We start from the raw sequence: 27,585 nt of genomic DNA, 5'->3' as shown, positions 1-27,585 counted from the left end.
ATTAGCTGCAGTGTGATCTATTTGAGTAGATTTCAAAACTGTTACAATTGTACTTACAGTCATAAGTATGATTTGTGAGTACTGGAACATTTGTATAAAACAAATTGTTTGACATTAAAATATGAAAGGTTGGAAAATTATGATTTCTTATATTGCTTTGTAGATGCAGAAGGTCATGGTCAGATTGTGACATTCCAGTCCAACCTAACCCTCAGGCTTCACTACAGGTCAGTCTTCCTGTACATCAAGTTTTCCTTCCATTTTGCAAATTAGAAACAAATCAATTTAGATATTCAATGTAAAATATATAATTAAAATCAGTGATTTTCATTGACTACTGTAAGCTATCAATCAACTGGCTAAGAGTGATGAAAATAAATATCTAAAAGCAGCACACAGCAGAAGATTCTGGAACACCATAAATGCACTTTAATAAAAATATTTTGTCTATCACATTTCCATTATCCTTCATACAGATCTTTTAAATCTTCTCTAGCATTCATGATTTCCTTGGTGATTAATGTCTTACTATTTGTTAGATTTATCTTTTCGCAGACATTTCAACAAGCTATGTTAATGTGATGACTATAGCTTCAATTTTTTTTCTTACACTTGAAAATATGATTGTTTGGAATATGAAACCAAATTAGTAACTGAATTGAGGAATTTTTGTAGGGATGGCATAGAACGTTATCTGACTTGGAGAGTCATTCACAGATGCACAAGCAATTTCAGACATGCCACAGGGAAGTGTGATGGGCCCCTTCTGTTCATGTTGTGTTCTAATGATCTTGTGAGCAGTATTAACAGTAACCTCAGACTTTTCATAGATAATGCAGTTATCTGCAGTGAGGTATAGTGTAAAAGAAACTGCATAAATATTCAATCAGATCTTGAAAAGACTAGAAAGTGATACAAAAATTGGTAGCTAGTAAATGTCCAGCAATGTAAAATTGTGCACTTGATAAATTTTGTGTCCTATGACAGAGATATCAGTATCAGTCAGACAATCCATATAAATACATCAGTTTATCACTTTGTAGAGATATGAAATGGAATGATCATTGCACACATCCATGGGCTGATAGGGTAGCAGAGTTTGGTTTATTAGTAGAATACTAGAGAAATGCACTCAGTCTGCAAAGGAGAGTGCTTACGACAAATCCTAGGACAATATTCAAGTGTGTGAGACCCATATCAAACATGACCTGCAGGGGACTTTAAATATGCAGAAGGGCAACATGAATGATCAAGTTCATTTGGTGCATGGGAAGCTGTCACAGAATGTTAAAAGAACTGAAGTGGCACAATTTCAAAGATAGTTGTAAGCTGTCTTGAGAAAGCCAAATTACACAGTGTCAAGATGACGTAATTAGGTGAAAGTGCAACATGACAAGTAGACTGAACAAATTTTTCCCTGGAAGTATTAACAATTTGAACACAATACTTAAGCTGCCCATTGTCAATAGGATTAATGTGGTTGTCTTTTGCATCAGTAAAACTCAACCCAAGATGCATTAATGTAAGTACACATACAGTAGTTATTTGAAAGAAGTGCACATATTTTGTAGAACATTGAAGAAATCAGATTCAACAAAGGGGTGAGTGGACATAGGAATTGATACATTCTTGACGATATCCATGAAAGGAACAAGTCATGGCATAAAACAACATCAGTAATCCCAAAAGCTCAGAAGTGTTGTCACAGACATTTTTGTATGTATCCAATTTTTATATGTACTAATCATATGTAGAAAATGAAGACAGATAAATCTGGGGACTGTGAAGGGACAGGGAGATACAGAAGGTGACACAGACTGAGGAGCATGTCAAATATATATAAAACAGAAGCCAACCCCACAGGCACCACAGAAACATGAGCAATGTTGGCTGTCCACAGAGCCATCCCTAACCCCCATTGATTCAATGTGTTTATATTTAGGTTACCAGCTGCTATTAAAACCAGATAATTTAGTAACAGCTTTGTCAAGTAGTATTTTAAATTCTGCTAGGAAATCTTTTGTTCTAGTTCTCAGAGAGCAACATATTCCTTACACTATACATTTGCGCTTCTGAAAATTTGTTTCAACTGCTCTTTCTTCAAAACACATTTCTCTACAGTTTGTGATTGGACACTGAATATTCTCACTTATACTGCTATCCATGTTAAATCTATCTCATCTCTTTTATGTTCAAATCTGTAAAACTGTAACACACACTGTAAGCTTTAAAACTGTACATCTTTATTTCATTTTCAGTCATTCCATTCGCCAGTCATTATAAAGATAATCAGTTCCTTAGCAGCAAGTAATGCTTCTTTCTCCTCTGCTCCTTTTTTCAAGGCATACTCAACATTTTGATGATATATGAGGGTAATATGGGAAGTAAAGGCCATTTGGCTCTATTGAATTCCAGAAAAATTTTTTGTTTACAAAGCTATGTCATTTACAAATCATACAGCTTTTGTTAACATTATTGTTAATCACATCTACTATTTAAATCACTTCTTCTACCCCCATAAGCTGTGGAGTCCATAAGCTGTTTTCTTCTCTTGATACTTCAAATTGTATGTGGCAGTTGCTGGATGTCCAGACAGAGTTTCATCATGCCCATTTCTTCATTCTTTGTTGACTGTTCTGCAGCACTTTACAACTTTTTGTTCCTTCATTACTTTACCACCATTCATTTCCTTTTTCTGGCCATAAATCTTTGCAGGTTTCAATTTTCGAGTGCTCAAAAATCAAGTAACATCTACTGATTCACAATCAGTATGACTTTGAATTAGACAGCTCAGTTTTGAACCATTAGGGTAGACAAAATAACAGTTTTTTACTGGTAGGGACAAGTTATGAAGACAATGATTTGACCCTGGACTGATATGTACATCAAATGAATTCACAATTGCAAATAAGGACTACCATAAGCTGTAGAATGGAGTGACAACAATGAAAATTTTTGCCATATTTGGACTCAAACGCGGTTTTCCCACATATTGTGAGTGGTCACCACAACATTTGGCTGTCCATGCACAACTCATGGCCAGACGCAGATTTCCATATGTTGTCGATCATGCATCTACAGTGTGAACTCTAGCATCCATTATGTATATTCCTATAGAGGTCAGATGTTGTACTTGAAAGTCACTTGTCCGCTATTAGCAGATAAGTATGGTATTGTAGTGCCAGTGTTATTCTAATTATGATGCAAAGTTCCTTTGGACATACATGCAATACCAAAGGACCAGTTCACCAGCTAGGGTTGACAGAAGAGATAGAGAATATCCAAAGAAGAGTGGGAGAATTTATTCTGTGTGAGAGTGTTACAGAGATGGCCAACAAACTCCACTGGCAGAAGTTACAAGAGAGGCATTGTGCTTCATGGAGAGGTTTACTATTGCAATTTCAAAACAGTGTCTTCCCAGAAGTGTCAGAGAACAGATTACTTCCTCCCACATACATCTCATCTAATGACCCTGAAGAGAAGATTGAAAAAATTAGAGCCAATACAGAGGATTACTGACAATTATTCTTCCCATGCACCATTTGCAAGTGGAACAGGGTAGGGGAAATCAGTTAGTGGTACCTGAAGTACCATCTGTCACACACCATTAGGTGGCTTGTAGAGTACGATGTAGATGTAAATAAAGAAACCATACGACGACTGGCAGAGTGGTCTTTTAACCACATACATCTCCATACTGCACCTGCTGACACGGTGGTGGCTCATCTAGGCCTAGAATGTGGAACTTTATTTACTTATTTTAACTTTGATTTCTTTCATGACCTGTTTCTGGGAAAAGCTCATCATAAATATGATTAAAATGTATATTTTTGTCATCTGGTTTTTTCTCAATAGATTGAGACTGCATCAATGGTGGCTCATAGCTGGGAAGTTAAGTGAAGAGTTAGTACAAAAGAGAAATATACTTATAATACATCAGCTTATTGAAAGAATTGAACTTCCCTATTTCTCATACACTAAAACTGTCATTTGGTTCTTTAAGTCTGCCAATTCGTTGGTGATGCCTTCAAAGAATTGCTGTTTGTATTATTGGTGCTATAAATTCTTTATGAATTGAATTATTATATGAAGAAAAGTTTGCCTATTTCAGATATGTATTTATATGCTTCAGGCAAGAAAAGCTTTATTTGACAATACTATAGTAGAAGAGATGGACAGAATAAAGGAGAACAGTTTGTAATGACCTCTAAAGATGTCCTTATTATCATTAAGCATTTCTGACAAATTTCTGGTGGAAATTTTTATTTATTCTCATCAACATACAAAACAGAAAATCCATTTCTGAAGCATTATGTTTTGGAGAATAGATGCTCAAAGATATTTTGCAAGATTTCAAGTGTACTAGAAGGAAAACATGTGGTATTCTTCAAATTATGTGGTATCAACAAGGCAAACTAAATCTTTTGACTATCATGAAATCTCTCACACATTTCCATCAAAAAGTCATCAAAAAGTTTGTAACAGAAGGCTCAATACAATGTCAAAAGGGTGTTTCTAATAAAGTACACACTATATCACAGGCAGGTTTCATATTTAAAACACACAGCACTAAACGTTCTACAGATGGAAGCTTGCTCCATTCATACAACAACCACTGTTTTACACTCTGCCATCTGAAAACCAGAAGTAGTCAGGAATAAATTTTCCATCTATCTCACTGCATGCCCAATCCACAGATAAACTCAAGCAGGTGACACAACAGTTGCTCATCATATGGCTCCATCCATGAGGTTGAGCTGCAAGGAAGGAATGCCACTTTACTTTAGTTGGTCAGAATCACATGCTTGCTGCTACAACAGACTTCTGCACAATACAACAGGGAAATATGGTTGGAGTAAAAACCAGCACAAGTGGTAAGACAAATAACATTTTTTAAAGTGTAGCACAATAAAAAATTTGTTGAATAAATTTTCCATCTATCTCACGGCATGCCCACTCCACAGATAAACTCAAGCAGGTGACACAACAGTTGCTCAACGTATGGCTCCATCCATGAGGTTGAGCTGCAAGGAAGGAATGCCACTTTACTTTACTTGGTCAGAATCTCTCTCTCTCTCTCTCTCTCTCTCTCTCTCTCTCTCACACACACACACACACACACACACACACACACACACACACACACACACACACACACACACACACACACAAACACACACACACAAATGATATTACAATTACTAGCTTAATCTTTCACAATTTTTCTGTATTAAATATACAAATTTTAATAAAATAAGAACAAGAAGTAATCAATTTAAATTTATAATCATACATTATTTGTCTTTCAGAGATACAAACAGCAAACATAAGAAAAAATATAGCAACACCTAGCTACAATAGTAGAATTTCTTATTCATGGCTTCATAAATCCATTACAACAGCAAGTTTAAGGAGGTCAGTGGCTGTTCTCTAAGTTCATAGAACAACATTTTTCCATACATATTTTACATATATATTCTATCAATTCAGCTTTTTTTGTAATCATTGGACATCAGCCAGAAAATGGGTTTAACTGAAATTTAATTAGATCAAAGTATAGATAAACAAATGCAACATTTTAAAGGAAAAACACAGTATATTTACATACCTCTTAAATGGCAGTAGATATGAAACTTTAAAAGAAAAAAAAAACTGAAGCCGGTGTATCAAATCCTGCAGAAGTGCAATTTAAAAACTTCTATTCATTTCATACCTGGACTGTTCTTCATCCAGATATCATTTCAGTAGAAAGGTACACTCCTAAGAACTACCTTCACAAAATGTTCATGATACTTAAATTTATATTCAGGTTAACAAATATCTCATTTATATACAAAATGACAATGGGAATATTGCTTTATTTTTATAAAATCTTGAGGATCTAATGAATGAATTGAGACTTAGGTCAAAATCAACAGTTGTAATGAGTGATTTCAACATCAATTTTAGAAATAATAGTATTTCACGTTATGCTCGATTGCTAAATATCTTCATGGTATAGGGTCATTATTTTTTTTTCTCCAGGAAAAATTTCTGTGGGTGTCCATGCATTCAGCTGTTGTCCAGGTCCTTTTCTATTTCTGATATGGTTTTCATTTCTTCTCCCTGAACTTAAATTCCTTTCTGAGATTTCTACTTGGTTTCTTCCCCAGTTTGCTTACGGTATAGATTGAATGGTATTGTGGATAAGCTACTGTGGTGTCCAGTTCCCTTCTCGTTTACCGCTTGTCTTCCATGTCCTTGACTCTTATAGCTGTAGTTATGTTTTTGTTCAAATTGTAAATAATCTTATGCTGCCTGTATCTTATCCCTGCTATCTTCAGAAATTCAAAGAGTGTATTCCATCTGAATTGACAAAAGAATTTTCAAGATCTACAAATGCTATGGATATAGCATAGGGTCATTATTTTTTTTTTCTCCATATCTGAAACTGACCTTTATTAAGGCACCTTCTACAAATTACTCAATTCATCTGTAAATGATTGAGGTTAATGTTTTGCAACTTTTAAATTGATGGTTCAATAGTATTCACACCTATGAGCACCTACCTTCTTTGAAACTGGATTATTATACCTCGCTTAAAGTCTGAAAGTGTTGTCTTGTCTCATAAGTTTTGCATGCCAGGTAGAATAGTTTTGTCATGGCTGGCTGCTAGAAAGATTTTAGTAATTCTGAACACTGTTGTCCACTGCAAGTGCCATATTTCAACTTTGGTCTCTCAGGGCTTTGTCAAATTCATCTCACAGTACAAAAGGCTCAAATATGTACAGCAGTCCTTCCCAAATTTAAAATCATAAGCAGCCTTTGCAGAGAAAAGTATAGATTTGGAGGTGTTTGTATTTATGATAGAGGCAATCTTAATTCTAAAGAAGTAAAGTTAAGCAAAGTAACGTGTATAGAAAAAGAATTTGAATACTGTGCCTATGAACTGACTGACTGTGGTTTGGTAATTGTCTGTATATGTAGGTCACCTTCTGGGAATATTGCTTTATTTTTATAAAATCTTGAGGATCTAATGAATGAATTGAGACTTAGGTCAAAATCAACAGTTGTACTGAGTGATTTCAACATCAATTTTAGAAATAATAGTATTTCACGTGATGCTCGATTGCTAAATATCTTCACCTCATATAATTTACAAGCTACAGTAACTGATATCACCAGGTGTGGAGATGGGCATGAGACAACAATTGATCAGGTGTTTATTAACAAAGAGACCTGTAGCTATGAGGTTGAAGTAACAGATACTGGTTTCTCTGACCACATGGCAATCAAGCTATTAGTAAAAAGTATGGTTAGGAAAAATCATGGCTGTGGAAACTATGAAGAAACAAGATACATTAATGAAAGTAGCCTTTGGGATTTTCATAGCATGTTGCATAGTGTTAAATGGGACGGAGACTCAAACTAAACTGTATACTCTAAATATGAGTCAATTTTCTCTGATTATAAATACTGCTTTGATGTTGTTTTCCCCCTTAAAAAAGTAAAAATCTCTCAAATTTAATTCATCATTAACTCTGGGAATTAAGAAATCTGCAAGTACCCTTAGAAATCTGGAATGGCACTCAGAGTGTAATGCAGCATTAAAACCATATCTTACATGCTACAGAAAAGTCTACAGAAAAGTTATTCATACAGAAAAAAACTAAACAATGATTTAATTATCAGAAAAGGCAGCAATAAAACCAAATCAGTTTGTTAGGTCATAAACCATAACATTGGTAAATCCAAAGTGACAAACAATAAACTTATCACAAAAAAGTCAGGAAAAGTTGTTGAAGACCCTTGATAGGTTGCCCATATGTTCAATGACTACTACATTACAGTGCTCAAAATCGTATCAAGAACCTGTGGAACTCAAAAGGTAGTAAGTCAAAAGTTCCAGCAAATGAAAAGACAATGTTTTTGTACTTATTTACGCATTCAGAAGTAAGAAATGTAATTAACAAGCTAAAAAATAAAATGTCCTGTGGATGTGATGGTATTCCTGATGTCATAAAACATAGTGCAAACAAAATAATAACTTAACGAGTTAATATTATTAATACATCTTTTACAAGTGGTGAATTCCATTCTGCACCTAAAAAATCAATAATAAAGCCACTTTATAAAAAAGACTGTCCATATACCATACAAAATTATAGACCATTGTCACAACCTTCAGGTTTTGCTAAAGTAATTGAGAGGATTATGTGTGAGAGACTGTTGAGTTTCCTAAACAAATGCAAAATTTTAACCAATGCGCAGAATGGGTTCAGGAAAAGCAGGTCTACAGAAACAGCTGTATATCACTTCTTGGAACAGGTTTTAACTGCAATGGATAATGAGGACTTAAATTGTGGAATATGTTTGGATCTATCCAAGGCATTTGACATCAGTCATGATCTATTGCTAGAGAAACTATATTGCTACGGAGTACATGGAAAAGTTTGCAGCTGGTTTCAATTGTATCTGTGCAACAGCTATGAAAGTGTTGAAATAATACATAATGGCACAAAATATTACTCAACATATCTGAAAGTCAACTGTGGTGAATCACAGGGTTCTGTTCTGGGCCCCTCTGCTCTTCTTAGTTTTTAATAATGATTTTCTTAACCCTCTAACAAGAGCTGAATCAGTACTTTGTGCAGATGATATGAGCCTTTTTATTAAGGGAGTTAGTGAAACTGACCTATAAGAAAAAATAGCTTCAACAATGAATGGCTCAAGGACAATTACTTAATTATAAATGACAAAAAAACTACTTGGATGAACTTTAGGCCCATAAGAAACAAAGTAAAATATAACACAAGAGTTACTCCACTGCACAAGAAAGGTGACAAGTCTTGTCCTAAAAATTACTGTCCAGTCTACCTTGTACTCATCATATCAAAAGTAGTGGAATATTGCATACAGTTCCAAATCAGTCAACATCTGTCTGTGAATATTCTTAGTGACTCTCAGTATGGCTTCAGGTCCGGTGTGTTAACAGCAAAAGCAGTTGAAGATGTTGTTTCATATATATTCTCATCATCTGAATCAGGATTATCAGTTAATGCCACTCTTGTGGACCTCAGCAACGCATCTGACTCTGTCAGTCACAGGATACTACTAGAAAAACTACACTGCTATGGCATTAGAGGCTCAGAACTATCTCTGATCAGATCCTATCTGAGCGACAGAAAACAAATTGTGCATTTTAACAACATGAGGTCATATGTCTTGCATATCATGCAGGGTGTACCACAAGGCTCTGTGTTTGGACCTTTACTTTTTATAATATATGTAAATGACTTGCCCAGCACCATGTTATGTAAATCCACACTCTATGCAGATCGTACAACTTTTGTTACAGCAGGGAAAGACTTAGGAAAATTAAACGAGGAAAGTGAGGCTCATTCAGAGCAGCCATCAAGTGGTTCCAACTCAATGACTTGCACATAAATCATGATAAAACAGTAAATATTCTCTTTAGCTTGTGTTTTAAGAGTGATAAGATTGATTGTGTCTCAGCTAAACTACTTGGGATCCATTTTGACTCAAAATTAAAGTGGAAGAGTCATACCAATTATGTTTGTACTAAGTTAGCACGTGTGACATATTTGTTAGGTAAACTAAGGTCATGTGTTAGTGGTAAGTTATTACTCAATGCATACTATGCCTTTTTCCACACCCATTTAACATATACCACTTTGTTGTGGGAAAACTCACCCGGAGCAAAACAAGTTTTCATTTGGCAAAAGAAGGCAGTCAGAAATAACGAGTCTTGTAGATCATATTTCAAAAATCGAAAAATACTAACAGTTGCAGCCCTCTTTATACTAAGTTGTCTGATACACACAAAAGAAAACCAACACAGTCACAAACTATGACAATCTATCCATCACCATGACACATGTATAAAACGGTAAATTGACATCCCAGTTGCTAGACTAAAGAAAACTCAAGATAGTTCCAGGTACATGGGAGTAAAACTATTTAACACGTTGCCAATAGAGGCATATAATGTGTCTCTGAATGAGTCTAAAAGTGTTACAAAGAAATGGCTTGGATAAAAAGCTTTTTATACAATAGAAGAGTTTATAATGCGCACTAAAGATGATGATCTTAAGTACCGGTACTAATATAGTTTCACTTAGATCAAACTTGTTGTTGTTGTTGTTGTGGTCTTCAGTCCTGAGACTGGTTTGATGCAGCTCTCCATGCTACTCTATCCTGTGCAAGCTTTTTCATCTCCCAGTACCTACTGCAACCTACATCCTTCTGAATCTGCTTAGTGTATTCATCTCTTGGTCTCCCTCTACGATTTTTACCCTCCACGCTGCCCTCCAATACTAAATTGGTGATCCCTTGATGCCTCAGAACATGTCCTACCAACCGATCCCTTCTTCTGGTCAAGTTGTGCCACAAACATCTCTTCTCCCCGATCCTATTCAATACTTCCTCATTAGTTATGTGATCTACCCATCTAATCTTCAGCATTCTTCTGTAGCACCACATTTCAAAAGCTTCTATTCTCTTCTTGTCCAAACTATTTATCGTCCATGTTTCACTTCCATACATGGCTACACTCCATACGAATACTTTCAGAAATGACTTCCTGACACTTAAATCAATACTGGATGTTAACAAATTTCTCTTCTTCAGAAACGCTTTCCTTGCCATTGCCAGCCTACATTTTATATCCTCTCTACTTCGACCATCATCAGTTATTTTGCTCCCCAAATAGCAAAACTCCTTTACTACTTTAAGTGCCTCATTTCCTAATCTAATTCCCTCAGCATCACCCGACTTAATTAGACTACATTCCATTACCCTTGTTTTGCTTTTGTTGATGTTCATCTTATATCCTCCTTTCAAGACACTGTCCATTCCATTCAACTGCTCTTGCAAGTCCTTTGCTGTCTCTGACAGAATTACAATGTCATCGGCGAACCTCAAAGTTTTTATTTCTTCTCCATGAATTTTAATACCTACTCCGAATTTTTCTTTTGTTTCCTTTACTGCTTGCTCAATATACAGATTGAACAACATCGGGGAGAGGCTACAACCCTGTCTTACTCCCTTCCCAACCACTGCTTCCCTTTCATGTCCCTCGACTCTTATAACTGCCATCTGGTTTCTGTACAAATTGTAAATAGCCTTTCGCTCCCTGTATTTTACCCCTGCCACCTTCAGGCAGATCAAACTTATGCATGTAATTATGATGCAAATACGTTGTGCAGCATCAAGGACAAATTTTTGTATCTTATTAGACAAAAATGATCTGCAATATATTACACTATTTCTGTTAGTAATGTAAACTGTATATGTACACAAATGATGACATCAATTGCATTTCTAATGCCTAAAGATGGATAATAAAATAAATAAATAAAGAAATAAATAAAAAGAACAAACTTGTTTTACAAAATTTTTAGGTGTATGCCTGGACAATAACTTGAGGTGGGAAAAACATGTTGAACTATTGAATAAAAAACTTAGTAAATACTGTTATATATTAAGAAAACATAAATAAAACTGCAATTTTGAAACAGTACTATGTGCCTACTACCCTTACATAAATAGTAGTCCAAGATATGGGGGAATACAGGTTTCACAAAAAGTTGTTTTAAGCTCCAAAAAAAAAGCTAGGGTGTTGCCTACAGAGATCCACGTAGAGGACTCATTAACGAGCTGAAAATTTTGACCCTCCCTAGTTTATTCATCTACGAATTAGTAAGTTTCCTGAAGTCAAATCAAGAATTCTCTTCTCTAAACAGTGAAGTACACAAATATCAAACCAGAAACAGGCATGATTTCCATAGAAACATACATTCAAAATCCCTGTACCGAAATAGTGTGATGTATCTACCCTAAATAATGTTCAATAACTCACCAAAAGAAATAAGAAACATGCAAAACTTACATACATTTAAAAAAGAATTATAGACGCTACTATTTGGTCAAAGTTTCTATAACATTGATGAAGTTCTTTGTTATCTAAACAGATAGTGCTCATCTTTTGATTTTTCTGCATAAACCTTTTCTTTTTCCAGCTTACGTGTAAAAAGAGGACAAAATATGAAGAGTGTAATTAAGAAAATATTAAAGTGTAACTAAGAAAATGTTGTTTCCCTTAATGGATTTTCTGGTATAAAGCTTGTAAATTTATTTTTTTTCACCCTGGATGTAAAAAGAAGACAAAATGTGTAAAGTGTAACTAATAAAATATTATTTCCTTCAATTGTTAAAAATATAATTCATGCTCTCTCTCTCTCTCTCTCTCTCTCTCTCTCTCTCTCTCTCTCTCTCTCTCTCTCTATCTATCTATCTATCTCTTTCTATACGACAATTCCTGTATCACGTATATGATAAAATGGAAGGTGATAAATTGAATTGAATTGAAAGTGTCTTCCAGTTCATCTTCATCTACTTCCTCTTCTCTTTCTAAAATACTGCACTCAACTTCTTTCCTCTTGTATAACTCTTCTATATATTCCTTCTATCTTTCCTTTGACATGAGACATATCTGTGACTTGAAATATCAGAGCTGGCGAAGTTTAAATGAAACTATTTTATAGTATTCAGAATAAGTAAGACTGGATATATAGGTATGTTATAGGAGTTGCTTATAGGCTTGCATTGTGTCAATGAGAAAGCTGTTCAGTTATGAGTGTAATAGACTGCCATGATATATTGTATCAAAAGTACTGGCAGCACAAATGGGTTGCAATTTTGGAACACGTTTCAGTAAAATTTGTCTGCTAAGTACCTCACATCAAAGATCTTAGTGCTCTAGAATGTTGTTACAAATTTTTCCCTTCTGGGGACTGTTTAGAGAATTACATCACTGTGGAATGGTTTGCTAAGAAGTGTGAGGTCTTAGCCTTCAGTGCTACAGAACTACATCATGTTCCATTTTGTAGAATATGAAATCTTCTATGGCCAGTCTCTCACTGTCAGCAGTTGACAATTGTAGACTACAGCTTCAGAAAATTGTAACACCAAGAATGTGTGTCAAAGAAATGAAGTTATGCCAAAACTCAGGGGGCTTTTGCTTAGAGTTGTGTTTGGCAACAAATTTAAATTGAGTAAACATGTACACAAACTTGTCAAGAAGTTCAGTTCATCATGTTTTGCTCCTAGGGGCATTTATCATTGTCTTGGTCGAAGGAAAAAGTGTGCTGACTTATATTGCATATTTTTCCACTCCTTCTTGTCTTATGGAATTACCTTCTGGGGCATGCACCTCAAGTTAATAAAGTGTTCATTCAACAGAAGTGGGCAGAGAGAACATAATATGAAGTAGATAACCACACATCTTTCGGAGAATGTTGGAATAATTACTCTCAATTTCCTGTACATTTAGGTCTACTCTTTAATAGATTTTGTTGTCTCCAATAAAAATAAAATTTCAGATGAACTCAAATTTACCTAATCACAGTACATGACAAAACCCATTTTCATTAGACTTTGCCATGGGTCCAATGGTGAGTTGCGTATTGTGGCATAGGCAACTGCAGAGTGGAGCAAGGAAAGCCACTTGCCCCATCCCAGAATCTGTGTAAAGGATCTTTATTCAGTACAGAACTCTCTAGAATTTCTGGCACTAGCATCTGCAAAGCTACTAATGTGTAGATGACAGCCTGTTTTAGGCATAGTTCGGTTTTCATGTTGTTCACAAAAAAGTTATGTTGATTCCTTGGCATGGTGGCAGTTTTGGCACTATTCCAATTCATTCATTATTTATTCATCCATAGACTACTTAGTGCAGAAGTATCAGACATGTCAGATACATTACAGTTATGATATATGTAGAGATGCAAAACATTAACAAAGTAGGATAGTATTAGGTGAGAACAGGGCAGGAAGTCTGCCAAGTGGCCTAATCAATGGAACCATTCCCTGTGTTTGCATTGGCAACATGCAGAAACTGTAGAACACACGTGTAGGGATGGTCAGATAGGGAATAAACTCTGGTCCTGAAATGTGAATCTAGTGCATTAAGACTGGTGTAGCCACCTCACTTGGTACGTGATTGAAAGGGGATGGGAAATATATAGTCTATATTAGGCCTGTTCACCTACCTGCTTGTGCAAGCAGGCTCATGCTCTTGTCTTAGTAGTGAGCTACCAGCTGACTCATAGTAAGTATTGGTAGGGCTACAGCAGGGGAGGGGAGGATTAATTGGAAGTAGGCAGCTCAGCACAAAAAGTTGTTGTCAAAGAGGCTATCCTACTATCTCTGACAGTTCTAAGCAGATGTCAATTTCTAGGTGGCTAATTAATGCCTTTTGTTGCAGATTTATATCTTAAAACTGATGTACTGGTGAGAAATTACAACTAAATGAAACTTACATTTCTTCTTATTGGTGAGGCAAAGAACATGGAGCAGCTATATACTAGATATGACATTTGTTAAGCCCGATGCAGCTGTATGATGAATGTCATTTTCAGATGAAGTTTAAATTGATATCTACTTCTGTTTTGTTACTACTTTATTCACACAATAAATATGGAAACACTGCCTTCAGGGAATACCGCTTATTTTGCTTTTCACTAAGGAATTAATGTCAGGCACCACTTTTTGAGCACTGCTGAATTGAACATAAGCTCTTAAGTTTAGTATGTCAATGAGCTTCTGTGAGTAGATGTCACTCTTTTCAAGGGGGGAAATGTTACACGTGCAAATATATAAGTCCAAACATTGACATAACAACAGCGGCAAAATTTTGATGTTGTGGAAATTTATGCTGAAGAAAATTTTTATATGAGTCAACAAGAATTATTTTATTATGAATCTTATTACTCTACTTCCTGTCACTTGCAGGTCTATAAGTTCTAACTGTAGCTAGACATCCTGCACTAATCTGTTATAATATGACATTGGTGCATCTGACCTCTACTTTGAAGTTCCTAACCTGGCCATGCTGCTGCTTTTCATTACATTTTAAAAGAACTACTTTCCACTTTAAGCACTGCACCATTAACTATAGGTTTGTGTATAAAACTATGGCAGGCTTAACATACTCTCATTCTTCTGCAGTTTGCACTTCCCCCACAGTACATAATGATGTCTGACGGACACATTTCACTATGAGCACTCACCTCCCAGGTAGCAAGTGACCATGACCACTGGTGCTCACGCAGCTGCCTCCTGTTGTAAATGGAAATGAACAAGAAGTAAATCAGTGACCAAGAAATTTTGAAAATTAAAAATCTACCAAATCAGTGAAAACACATTAACACTTTACATAACACTGCTGAAAAGTGCAACATGCACAATAAGTAAATCAGTGAGTCTAAATCATGTAACATTGATCTAAAAATACCCAGGAAAAAAGATGTTGAAAACACTATGTAACACTGCCAGAAAGTATAATGCACATACACCTGCTGACACTATATCAACCACAACTAGGCTGGCATCACATTCCTTTTCAGACAAGGTGTACTGCATTGCATCTGAACAGAGGCCACAGAAAAGCAACAGAGGAACATTCTCTGCAGGGACATAGATAGTACATCAGTTAAGAGAATCAAAAGAACTCAACTAGAAATGAGGGCTTAGTATGTCCATAAGCTAAAATATTCTTTCATATTTCCACATGCTTAGCTGGGTGGTAACATACTCACCTCCCATGCAAGCAGGCCCAGGTTCAATTCCTGGCCAGGTTGGAGATTTTCTCAGCTCATGGACTGGGTGTTATGTTGTCCTCATCATCATTATATCCTCATCCTAGCGTGTAAGTCATCCAGTGTTGCATCGATTGAAATAAGACTTTCACTTGGTGGCCGAACTTACCCAAATGGGGACCTCACAGCCAACAATGCCATATGCTCATTTTCATTTTTCTTTTATACTGTAGATGCACCTCTTAAAAGAAATGATTTTAACTTTGCTCTAAAAGCCATTTCCATCTCCAACCTCTTTGTGTGTGTTGGCAGTGCATTGTGAAGAATGATATGGAAGTGGCTTGCATGAACTTGAGGGGAGGGTGGGGGGGGGGGGGGGGTTGTTCTACCTTGTTCTATATGGAGGGATTCACACTTGTAAGTATTGTAAGTGTGGAAAATGAAGATTGTTTGCAGGTCACCAAGTCTACCTCTCATCATCAACACACATTTATATATGTAAGCAAACACAGCTTTTTAACTAAGAGCCTTTTAACTAAGGGCTTGCATTGAGCTCTAGCAGAACTTTGTGACAAGATTTGAGCAGCCCTTTTCTGTAATCTAAAAATTTCATTTAAGAGACTATTGATTTTACCCCATAAAACTATTCCACAAGCTACAAGAGACAGAAACTAATCAAAATAAGCCATTCTGGCACAAATTGAGGAGCAAGCCTTAGAATAATTCTCAGAGCAAAACTTGCAGAACTGAGTCTCTGAAAAAGTTTGATTACATAGTCTTTCCAGATTAAGTCTTGGTCAACATATGTTCCTCAAAGTTTTATGCATCATTGCTTTTCTAACTCATTTCCACCCAGTACCAGAAGGAGATCTTGGTTTTGGTTAACTGTCCCAAATTGTATATAGTTTGTTTTCTTCACATTATGGGTCAGCTAATGGGTATTGAGCCTTAACTGCAATGACTTGAGGTCTATAGCAGTTGTGTTGGGCAGAGATTCATTAACATCACTCACTATTACACTAGTGTCATCTGCAGCCAATATGGATGCGAATCTCTACAGGAGAGTGCTGTAATGTTGTCACCACTGTTTTTGCTGTCTCATCCTCATGCAGCTCTTTTTGAACTGAGAAATGGACTGACCATACACCCTGTGGTGTGGATTCCAGCAAAACATAAGCACGGCAGCCCTGTGCATGCCTTGTGTCTGTCCCCAGCTTCTTGAAGTATGCTGTCTCCCATCAATACAAAACAGAATTTCAAAAGTAGATCACTGTTCATCTGTGGACAAAGACACTCAGTGATGCTTTGCAAATGCTACTTTCATAATGCAATTGGACAGATTAAAAACCTACTTACCAAGCAATGACAGGAGAACACACATGAATAAGGTATTATGGAAACAAGATTCTGCAGGCAGTGTTTCCTTCATCCAACTGAATGGTAGGTGAGCAATGAAGAAGGGTGAAGGAAAGGGACTGGCGAGATTTAGGGAATGAAACAAATTGTGAAGGAGTCAACAAGAAAGCCAGTCAGGGGACATTTATTGGATTATGACAAGCTTATGCCATACTTATGGTCTTTCCTTCTCATCCAATCCAGCAAGTTCTCCCAACCAGAGTTCTGTCTGACTTTTCCAAACTGTCCTCCATTTCCTAAACGTAATCAGCCCTTTCCTTCACCACTCTTCCTTTCCCTTATCCCTTCTGTCATTAGGAGGAGTTACTGGCTCTAGAAGCTTGCATGTGTAATATGATTTTGATTGATAAATTCTACTTGCAGTTTTATATGGCAAAAGTATTGCAGTGGTCTCTGAAGAACAGAGTCACCTGTACTTAATGTATGAGTCCAGATGCTTCAGTTAAACCAGTAAATTTCATTTTATGCACCAGCAGTGAGGAAAAAAGTGTAAATTTTCAAGGTCATAAAGATGTTCTCCCCAGTAATTGAACTTTTTCTCTTCAGTTTGTAACACAGTGTGAAATGCTGTCAAAGAGCAACAAATTTCTAGTTGTCCTGAGTTTGCAATAGTGTGACAATCTGAAGAGATGAGAACTTACTAGATTCTCTCACAGGCTGTTAATACTAGTTACCACAAGCCCACTTGAGGGTGGTTTTGAAAGATTTCTTACATTCATCTACTTGGTTGTGGGTCCTACATTATGCATTATGTCACCAAGCCTCAAGAGGGTCATTCTTAAAATACGTTTTGTTGTGTTTCAGTTCAGTCAGCCAAATAGCATAAAAAGAGCATGAGACTGATGAAATAAAGCCATTAAGGTGATAAGATGTGTTTTTCAAGCAAAGAAAATGTTGTAGATGGCAGAACAAATACTGATCAGTTGCCCAAGTTACAATAAATTTTGTGTACTTCTTGTCAAATTTAGTTCCTGAGGCACAGCACATTGTCTGATTCATGGAGTTAAAAATACAAAAAACTGGCTATTTCACAACTAGGAATCCCAGCCAGTTCAAAAGAATGTAGAAAACATTCCTCATTAGCCACTTCTCATACAAATTATTTGAATATCTTGATTCAGGGTCTGATAAGTTCTGTTTTCCACAGTGCAAGTATCAGTCTTTTTAGTGAAGCAGTAATGCACTGCAAGCAGGACCCAGTAGTTCGGGCTGTACATAACTATTTTCCTTTAAAAGCACTAGTGATACCAAGTAAATATTAAGACAACAGTAGGAGATGAACCTGGTGATGTGCAAGTATTTTTTAAGTAGTAGCTTTGTTTATAGATCACTGATTAATGTAACTGGCATTAACATGTATAACATTAGGCAAGATGGTTATAGTTCATTGTCAGTATAGACTTAATTTCTCTGATTTCTTTGTCTTTTGTTAATGTATATCTTTGTTCATTCCATATTATGGAAGTTTATCTATCTTTATTCTGTCTATGGAACAAAGCTACACTTCACAAGTCAAGGGTAGTGTGTAATGGCCCCACCTCTATCTCAGGATGCTCCTGAAATGTTGAATAGAACAAACTCCACATACATAATTAAGGTGAGGAAACTAGTAAGTTCTCATCTCTTCAGATTGTCGCTCTATTGCAAACTCAGGACAACTAGAGAGCAAAATTTGTTGCTCTTTGCAGATGCACAGCATGCTCAAACCCTTACAGGATTCAGTGAAATGCCATGAGGAATAAGGATAATGGGCAAGGAGTACAATCAGCAGCATGTGTGTGTGGCAGTATTCCCTGCAGTTGTAACAACCACTGTGTCTATATGGCACAGTTTTCAGCGTATCTGCCTCGTAAGCAGGTAACAGGCTTCAAATACCAGTCCAGTACAAATTTTCAGCTTTCCCTATTAATTTAAATCAATGCCCAATGGCAGCTGATGTCAACACTAATTTTTTTGTGGCTTGATTCAAAGTGGCTGCACCATCACTACGGTGTCTTTTCTTTAGGGCAAGGTATTTAAATTTGCAAGCTTTTGGAGCCGCTGGTTCCTTCCTCTGGCAGATGTGTTGAAGGGGATGAAATATGGATGAAGGAAAAGAATGGATGACTTTCAGGAAGTGTGGAGAAATCAGAAAAGTGGGCTGGAAGCCCAGGTCAGGGGAGACTAACCACATGGGATGAGAAGGAAAGACTAGGGTTTACATCATGTCCAGTAAATCTGCTTTGACCTGGGGTTTAAAGTGCCTTTTCTCAACTCTCCCTATTTCCTAAGTCTCACCAGTCCTTTCCCTTGAACCATTTTTCTTCCCCTTCAACCCTTCTACCAGAAAAAGAAGCCAGTTGGACAGAAAGCTTGGAAATTTCAATACCTTTATATGTGTTTTGTCTTGCTGCCACTTGCAGAATAGCTTTTTTATCTATTCAGTTACATTATATTTTCAAAAATCAATTATTCTTAGTGATATGTGAGATGATGGACTGATAAACCGGCAGTGCTCCAAGTGGTCTGGCAGCAAACAAAGGTTGTGTTACAAAAGTAGCTGTATTTTTTAAATCAGCTTTGGATCACTGTTTAGTGTGATAATGGACACAGCAGAGGACATTTACAGTTCACAGGTACAGGGTACATTGCAACTTCAGCACTCACATTATTTTACAGTTGTCTTACATACACATATATGTATAAACTACCTTATTGCCTGTTGCTTTGCTCATGAACACTGTATGGTCGGCAGAGATTTTTGTTTCTCTTTAATTGAATTTTTATGTTATTCACAACCGCAACGCTTTCTGAACTTTTTACACTAAGTAAGGACATGGGAACATGGTCTTTTCTGAATGTACCTCTGGTAAAAACAGACTATGGTAGCTCAGTTCCAAGGTTTTCATTAATCATACCTTTTGAATTCTTGCAGTGATTTTTCCATAGAAACTATTGTCCCCTGACACATATTTCTTAATATCCAACCAAGAAGCTATACACTGACTTTCATAAAATAGGCTTCAAAAATTTTTTATGTAACAAAATATTTTCTTAAAAATAGCCATACCATGTTTCACCTGCTTAGGGGCTGAATTTCTAAAAACAGTGAAATGTGTATTTTTTTATTTCCAACAGATTAGCAAAATTACAAATTTATAGATTTTGTTTAAAATGCTTTCAAAATGAGATAGTTTCATAAAACATTTCAACGTTAGGGGTTGAATTTCCAAAAACACTGAAACAAGTATTCTTGTATTTCTAACTGAGAATTCAAATACCAATTTTCAGGTATGTTGTTTCATAGTAGTTCTTTAATAATGATTTATTTCCAAAAAAAAAAAAAAAACATTTCATCCACTACTTCATTCCTATAGAAGTTCAATTTCTAAAAAATCTGAAACACATGTTTCTGTATTCCTGACCAAGGAACCAAATATCAGTTTTCATAGGGCTGTCTTCAAAATTGCCTTATTAGTGTTATATTTTGAAAAAATATTTCATCCCCATTTTCATCCACATAGGGGTTGAACTTCAACATTTCCCTTCTTTAACAATACCTACAATGTAAGATCAACACCCACCACAAATTTCAAGTTCCTACCCTCAGTGGTTTGGACTTGGTGATGCTGACACAGTCAGCAATAAAATGAGTAAGTCTCTCAGGACATTGCCTTTTATGTATAGCTGTAACAAATGAAAACACTGGTGAATTAAAAACCTTGTTACTAATGTTATTTACTAGTTACCGGCATCAAATTTCAGCTTCTGCTCCAATGCTTAATGGTTCATTAAATGCAAGAAAAATTCCATGTGTTTTTTCACTGGCACCATCTATATAACGTGTTATAGGATTTTGCCTTATTACCACAATTCTTTCTAGTTGTTTTGGACTAGTCTCAATGTATTCCTTGGCACTGTATAAACATGTTGCATTCATGTACTCTCTCAGTTTCATTTTGAAAATTGGTAGAGCTTTTACATTTTTAACTGTGGTAATTTGTTGCATAATAAGCACCTACCTTTGGAAGGGTTCTTATCAGCCACTTGTAGTCAGCTGCTGTTGATGTAATAATTATCTTTGATTGTTGGTCTGTAATTCTGCAGTTCTGAGTTTAACAATGACACATAAGTTTAATTGGATATACGTGAGTGTCACATATATGTACATACAGTGGACTGTTAAAATTTAAATTCCTTGAATAAGTTTTGAGAGGACAGTCTTCCAATACATCTGATTGCTTTTGTTGCAGCTTCAGCAATCTGTTGATATCCACTTTTGCTCCACTCTCCTGTATTACTATATGATACAATAAATGTGGATGAGTTCTGCAATAGTACAGCTTTGATAGTGCAGCTATATCAGCTGTGTGTGACATTTTCTTCATTTAAAATACACTGTTGCTTACTTTTGAGCAGGTCTTTTGCATATGAGAGGGAGCACTTTATCTGTGATAAATTCTTATTTAAGTAACCGAAAACAATTCGTTTCAGTCAGAAATTTAAATTCTTCCATCATGGAAATCAGCACAGGTGTACCACAGGGGTCTATCCTTGGACCCTTCTTCTTCATTGTCACTATTAATGATTTACCTAAAAATATAGCTCACCCTGTTGTGTGGTATGCTGACGATACAACACTACTTACCACACATCAGAACATTTCAGATCTGAATAACCTAACAAAAGAAACACTAGATAAGGCCCTGGACTGGTTTGCAGCCAATAAGCTCCTATGCAACCCTGACAAAACACAACAACTTTTAATGGGAACATCAAATGAAGTAGGCAACAAGTTGGTAAAACTCTTAGGTATTCACATTGACTCAAAACTATATTGGGAGGAACATGTCAATCATGTATGTGAAAAAATATCTCAGGTGGCATACCTTCTCTTGAAACTAAGGGAGGTAGTGAGCTTGGAGTACCTCAGGGTAACATACTTCAGGCTATTCCAGTCACATATTTCATATGGTTTGATTATATGGGGGCACTCCCCTCACATCAAAAATGTATTGAAATTACAAAAAAATGTCATACGTATAATACGTAAAAGAGGTCATAGGGAGCACCGTCGTCCTCTCTTTTCCAGATTCAGAATACTTACAATTATAAATTTATACATCTATGTGTCTGTACTCTATATTAAAAATAATATTTCAGAATTTATTGCCAGAAGGGAAATACACGAACATAACACCAGGGCTAACGATAATTTAGACATACTGCACCACAGATTAGCGATAACAGGAAATTCCCACAAAGTTAACCCACTCAAAATGTTCAATAAACTGCCAGTTCATGTTCAGTCTATGGATACAAATTCTTTTAAAATTAAGTGGTACAGCTGGCTGTCAGATCATCCATTCTATGACATTAAAGAATTCTTTGAGATGCCTGAGGAGAATATAAGCATTTAAAAGTTGTCTGTAGTTAAACATATTATTTTGTGCTGTGGTTAATCGTGTGTAATTACAAAGTTTATACTATAAACAATAAAATAGCATATTATATTAGATTGTAAGATAGCTTGTTGCGTTAACTTTTAAAAGCCATCCTTTGTAATTTGGTACACTGCCGTGCTTCAAATGTATTCTATAATGTATTGACAGAAGTTTATTTTATTATTCTGTATGTACTAGTACATCTTGTATGACGAAGCTAATATCATTGTAAAATAATCTACGGTGAATAAAATTCTTGATTCTTGATTCATATGATTTTCCCAAGCCATAAATCCATCCATTGTCAGTTAATATCAACTTCTGCGATGTCCTATGTTTAGTTCCTTTTCATTTCTTCTTCTCGTTGCAAGTATTTCCAAGTAGATTGTTTCCTTTTTATGTGCAAGTAGATTGCTTTCACTTAAATTTTTGTTTGCCCATTCAGTGTCTGTGATAGGTATTATTTCTAAAAGGTTTAACAAACTATATGTTATAGTGAGCTTCTTTCATGGTTTCTGTCAAATAATTCACATAAAGTGGAGATATTATGGACTGAGTATTGAGTCAAGTGCTGTGTTGTACCTTACTACTTTAAAACTTGGGTAAAACATTCTCACCACATTGTTCACTTTGTATCTTAAGTCTACACATTGCCCTCTACTTCCACAAATGATTTTCTTAGACCAGCTGCATTCCACCTGATATCTTATCTATACATTTTATCTAAGCAAATAGTATGGAATAAACCGTCTAAGTCTCTTAAGATATCCAGAAATAAACTGCAAACTTTCTCCTATTCCTCTGATTCTGTGTACCATCGAACTTGTTACTGTTGTTTTTCTGGACTTTGTTTACCTAAATCAGTGCTGTGCTTCATCCAGAATATTTTATTTTTCTATGAGCTTTAACTCTGTTTTGAATAGCTGCTTCTATAATTTTTGTTAAGGTGGATATAACCATTATAGATCTACAAAATTGTTAAGGCTTTCGTGGCCACTTGTTGACAAACTGCCTATTGGCTTCTGTCTCGGGTTCTTCGGCCGACGTTCATCTAATGATTTTTCTGATGTTTAGCCAGCACGAGTGGCTGGCATTGTCAAAGCTTCACCCTCCATTGCCGGTGGTGAACTGGAGGCGAGCTTGCGGCTGCAGACTATATGTACCTGGCGCGCCAACATCCGAGGGCTTCTCCGTGGTCATTTCCGGTGCAGTTCTCCTCTTGCTACCTGCGACGGTCGTTCGCTGCAGTACGGGAAGCTAGGATCCGTTTACCTTAAGCCTTTCCTCTTTCTTGTTGAAACTGTTCGCGTGTTTTTGGATTTCTACAGCTTCTCTGAACAAGCGCATGTGATAGTGCTTAGTGCTTCTCTACAGCCAGAACTTCCGTGTCGGCGAATTTTATTACGTGGTCGGTCTCATTCAGTGCGTGGTCTGCACCGCACCAGAAATGACCGCGGAAAAGCCCTCGGACGTTGGCGCGCCAGGTACATATAGTCTGTGGCCGCGAGCTTGCCTCCAGTTCACCACTGGCAATGGAGGGTGAAGCTTTGACAATGCCAGCCACTCGTGCTGGCGAAACGTCAGAAAAATCATTAGATGAACGTCGGCTGAAGGACCCAAGGCAGAAGCCAATGGCAGTTCATTATAGATCTATAGTTTCCATGATCCCCTTGTAAACACATCAATAAAAAAGGTGCTACACTAACTGAATTCAGACATGTTGGGGACAGATGCTTCTCAGTTACCAAGCTTGTTAGGAGTATCAGGGGTTTTTCTGGGTACTGCGAGCAGTGTTTTAATTACTTTTGCAGATATGTCATCTATGTCTTCTGCATGTACGTTTCTCAGTGATGTGATTTTGCAAGGTGTGGGAAAAGACAGTTAACCAAAAATGCAAAACACATCTAACTGAAATTGTTATCTAAACATTTAACACATTGAAATTTCCTGGCAGATTAAAACTGTGTGCCAGACCGAGACTCAAACTTAGACTTTTGCCTTTCGGAGGTAAGTCCTCTACCAACTGAGCTACCCAAGAATGACTCACGCCCCATCCTCACAGCTTTACTTCTGTCAGTACCTCGTTTCCTACCTTCCAAAGTTTACAGAAGTTCTCCTGTGAACCTTGCAGAGCTAGCACTCCTGAAAGAAAGGATACTGCGGAGACAGGTCCTGAGTTTGAGTCTCGGTCCAGCACACAGTTTTAATCTGCCAGGAAGTTTCATATCAGCGCACACTCTGCTGCAGAGTGAGAATCTCATTTGGTAATCATTTAACACATTGTTTACACATTGGTTTATGTATCTTGTCACATAGTTCAACATTGTTACCAAAAATGTATTCAGATTATAGTTAAACTGTTGGAACATGGTAGATTTATGTTGATAATATTGGCTGTGACAATAGGGATCTCAACAGTGATTATTATTTTTTTTATTATACAATAGTTATTGAGTTAGTTCTGTGGTATGAATGTGGCCACTGGGCCAAGACTGATATATTGTATTTACTTTTTTCTAAATAAACATTCTTGACATGGTATCAGTCCAACATCATAAATTTAAAAAAAAAGAAGACTGTCACTCAGAAAAGTACTGACCAGTTGCAAACAAAAAATAAGATTGTCATTCAAAAAGTGTGGTTGGTTAAATTGGACATGGCTGAAATTAAGGTACTGTTATTTGATCGAGAAGGCTATGGGAACTGGAAATGGGAAATAGAAATGTAACTGAAAATGAAGGAATGCTGTACAGTGGCTTCAAGAGTAAAAACGAGTGTAGACAGAGCACATACTTGAGATGAATAAAATACGACTATGATGAACCATACACAAGAAGCAACTAGAATTCCTGAGTGATAAGAGAAGAAAATTTGAGATAGTGAAACATTTTGACAAATTAAACTCCAAAGAATCAGCAGCACTACAAGTTTTGTGCAGGAGCTAGTCGGAAAAAAGAGATTAAAAGGCTATAGTGAGATGACAACATTCTTCAGTATTTTTGAAAAAACAGTGAACAAATTAAAATTAGCAGATGTGAAAGTGATGGAAAAGGAGAAGATAAATCACACACTGAGAATCTAGACTGAATCTTTAAAGTATATTCAGAATTTGAATGATGTTCTGAAAGAAGAATATCAGGCAATCAAATATGTTAAAACTATACTTCAGATGATGAAGTTGAAAGTCTAGGATGGAAGTAAAAGTGTAAAATCCAATGGATTTCATGCTGAAAACAAGACTGGTATGAACTACTAGGAACAGTTGTGTTATGGATGTGGCAAACCAGGGCATTTCAAGGGGGACTGTCATCAGTAAGGAACAAGCAGCGATTCATGGACACGTGGCAGACATCATTGAAGAGGTGGGCACAACAATTGGCAAAATAGGCAGAGTGATCACTGCAGCAGGGACAGCAACTGGTCACAAATTCACAATAAACGCTATGGTTCAGGAGGCAGTCATCACCCAAGATGCAGGTGATGTCAACAGAATGGAGCTGGAATAAGCAGTTTTGTAACAGAGGCACAACATACAGTGGTGTGTAATGATGTTGAGTCAGGTAACAACATATGGACTGATTGGTTATTGGATAATGGTTGCACAGATCATGCTGTTAATAATTTATTTTTCTGAGTGCATAACTTTAAAAGAACCTGTGAATGTACAAATTGTGGATGGTAAAGTTTTGCAAGTTACAAAAGAACAAATTTAAATACCATTTTATACTTTACGATGAGATGATTCCAACTGGAATGAAAAATGTACTTTATTTCACAGGCATGGACAGAAATTTGATTACCTATGCTAAAATAACAGAAAAACATAAAATTTTATGTGTAGGCAATACCTCAAATGTTTTTGATAAAGACAATAACCTACTTGTGACTGCTTTGAAAGAAGATATGTTGTGCCAAATTACAAGTAAAATTTACAAGTAAGAGATTAATGCAAATAGTGTTGGTAGTAAGGGTAGCATGTTAGTAAAGGAGAAATGGCATTGTACTCTTCAACGTGTAGATTTTAACTGTTCGAATACATTGTGTAAACACCAGTTAGCTGATGGGTTGCCAACAGATTTAGAATCAGGATTTATGAAATCAAAATTTTGTATTGAAAACAAAATGTGCAATTTATGTTTTCAAAATAATGCCACAAAGCAAAAGAAACATTACAGGTTATTCATACTGATTTGAATAGGCCTCACTCATCTCATGGTTTGCTTGGTGAAAGATTTTTCTCATTTTTATTGATTATGGTAAAGCAGCTAGAGTCTACATGCTCAAACTTAAATATCAAGTTTGTGATTGTTTTGTGGAATATGTTAATGAAACTGCAAATTTACCTAGGAAAAAATATTAACAAATTGAGATTTAACAGTGGGAACAAATATTAAAATTCAGGTCTGTAACAGTTTATAAGAGAGAAAGGAATCATTTTAGATGCATGTCCTCTTTATATACACGAATTAAATAGTGCAACTGAAAGCTAAAAATTTCAGTTTTAGATATATCAGGATTCCTGTTAGTTGAAGCAATAGCAGACAGGAGACTTGCCCTGAAGTAGTTTGTGTAGTTTCATATCTTAAAAACAGAACTTTAGCTAATACTATAGAAAAGGAAACTTGTGAAATATTGTCTGCAAAAGAAACCTAATGTTAAACATTTAAAGTTATACTGAATTAGTGAGCATAGGGAAGTAGATGGGGCTGCGGATAGGTGGTGCTAAATGGGAATGTGGGTTGGTCTGGGAGTGTGTCAAAATAGTCAATGCATTTGTGGTAAACACTGCACTTAGATGGTGCAGCAGCTAATGCAGCTACATAGTAAGCAATAGATTTCACATTCAAGTCCCAGTCGGGCTTACATTTTCATTCATTGTCCCAGTCCAGCTGATATCATTAGTTGCTTCCCTTCCGCTTCTTCTCCCTCCTTTAACAACTTGAATAGTGTTGATGCTGGTCTTTAATGTTTGCCACAAAAGCGGAGAAAAACAATTTGGAATTACAAAGCAGACTAAGGAATTTTAATTGGGTATAGCGATGTAGAAAGCAGAGTAAAGGAACAAGAGTGCCAAGATGTTTATAGTGCTGATACAGTAGATGATAAATATAATGCTTTTCTCAAGACTTTTCTCATGCTCTTTGAAA

This window comes from Schistocerca serialis, chromosome 11 (assembly GCF_023864345.2).
Source record: "Schistocerca serialis cubense isolate TAMUIC-IGC-003099 chromosome 11, iqSchSeri2.2, whole genome shotgun sequence".
Lineage (NCBI taxonomy): Eukaryota > Metazoa > Arthropoda > Insecta > Orthoptera > Acrididae > Schistocerca > Schistocerca serialis.
The sequence above is the reverse complement of the archived record's forward strand: the minus strand, read 5'-3'. Positions refer to the sequence as shown.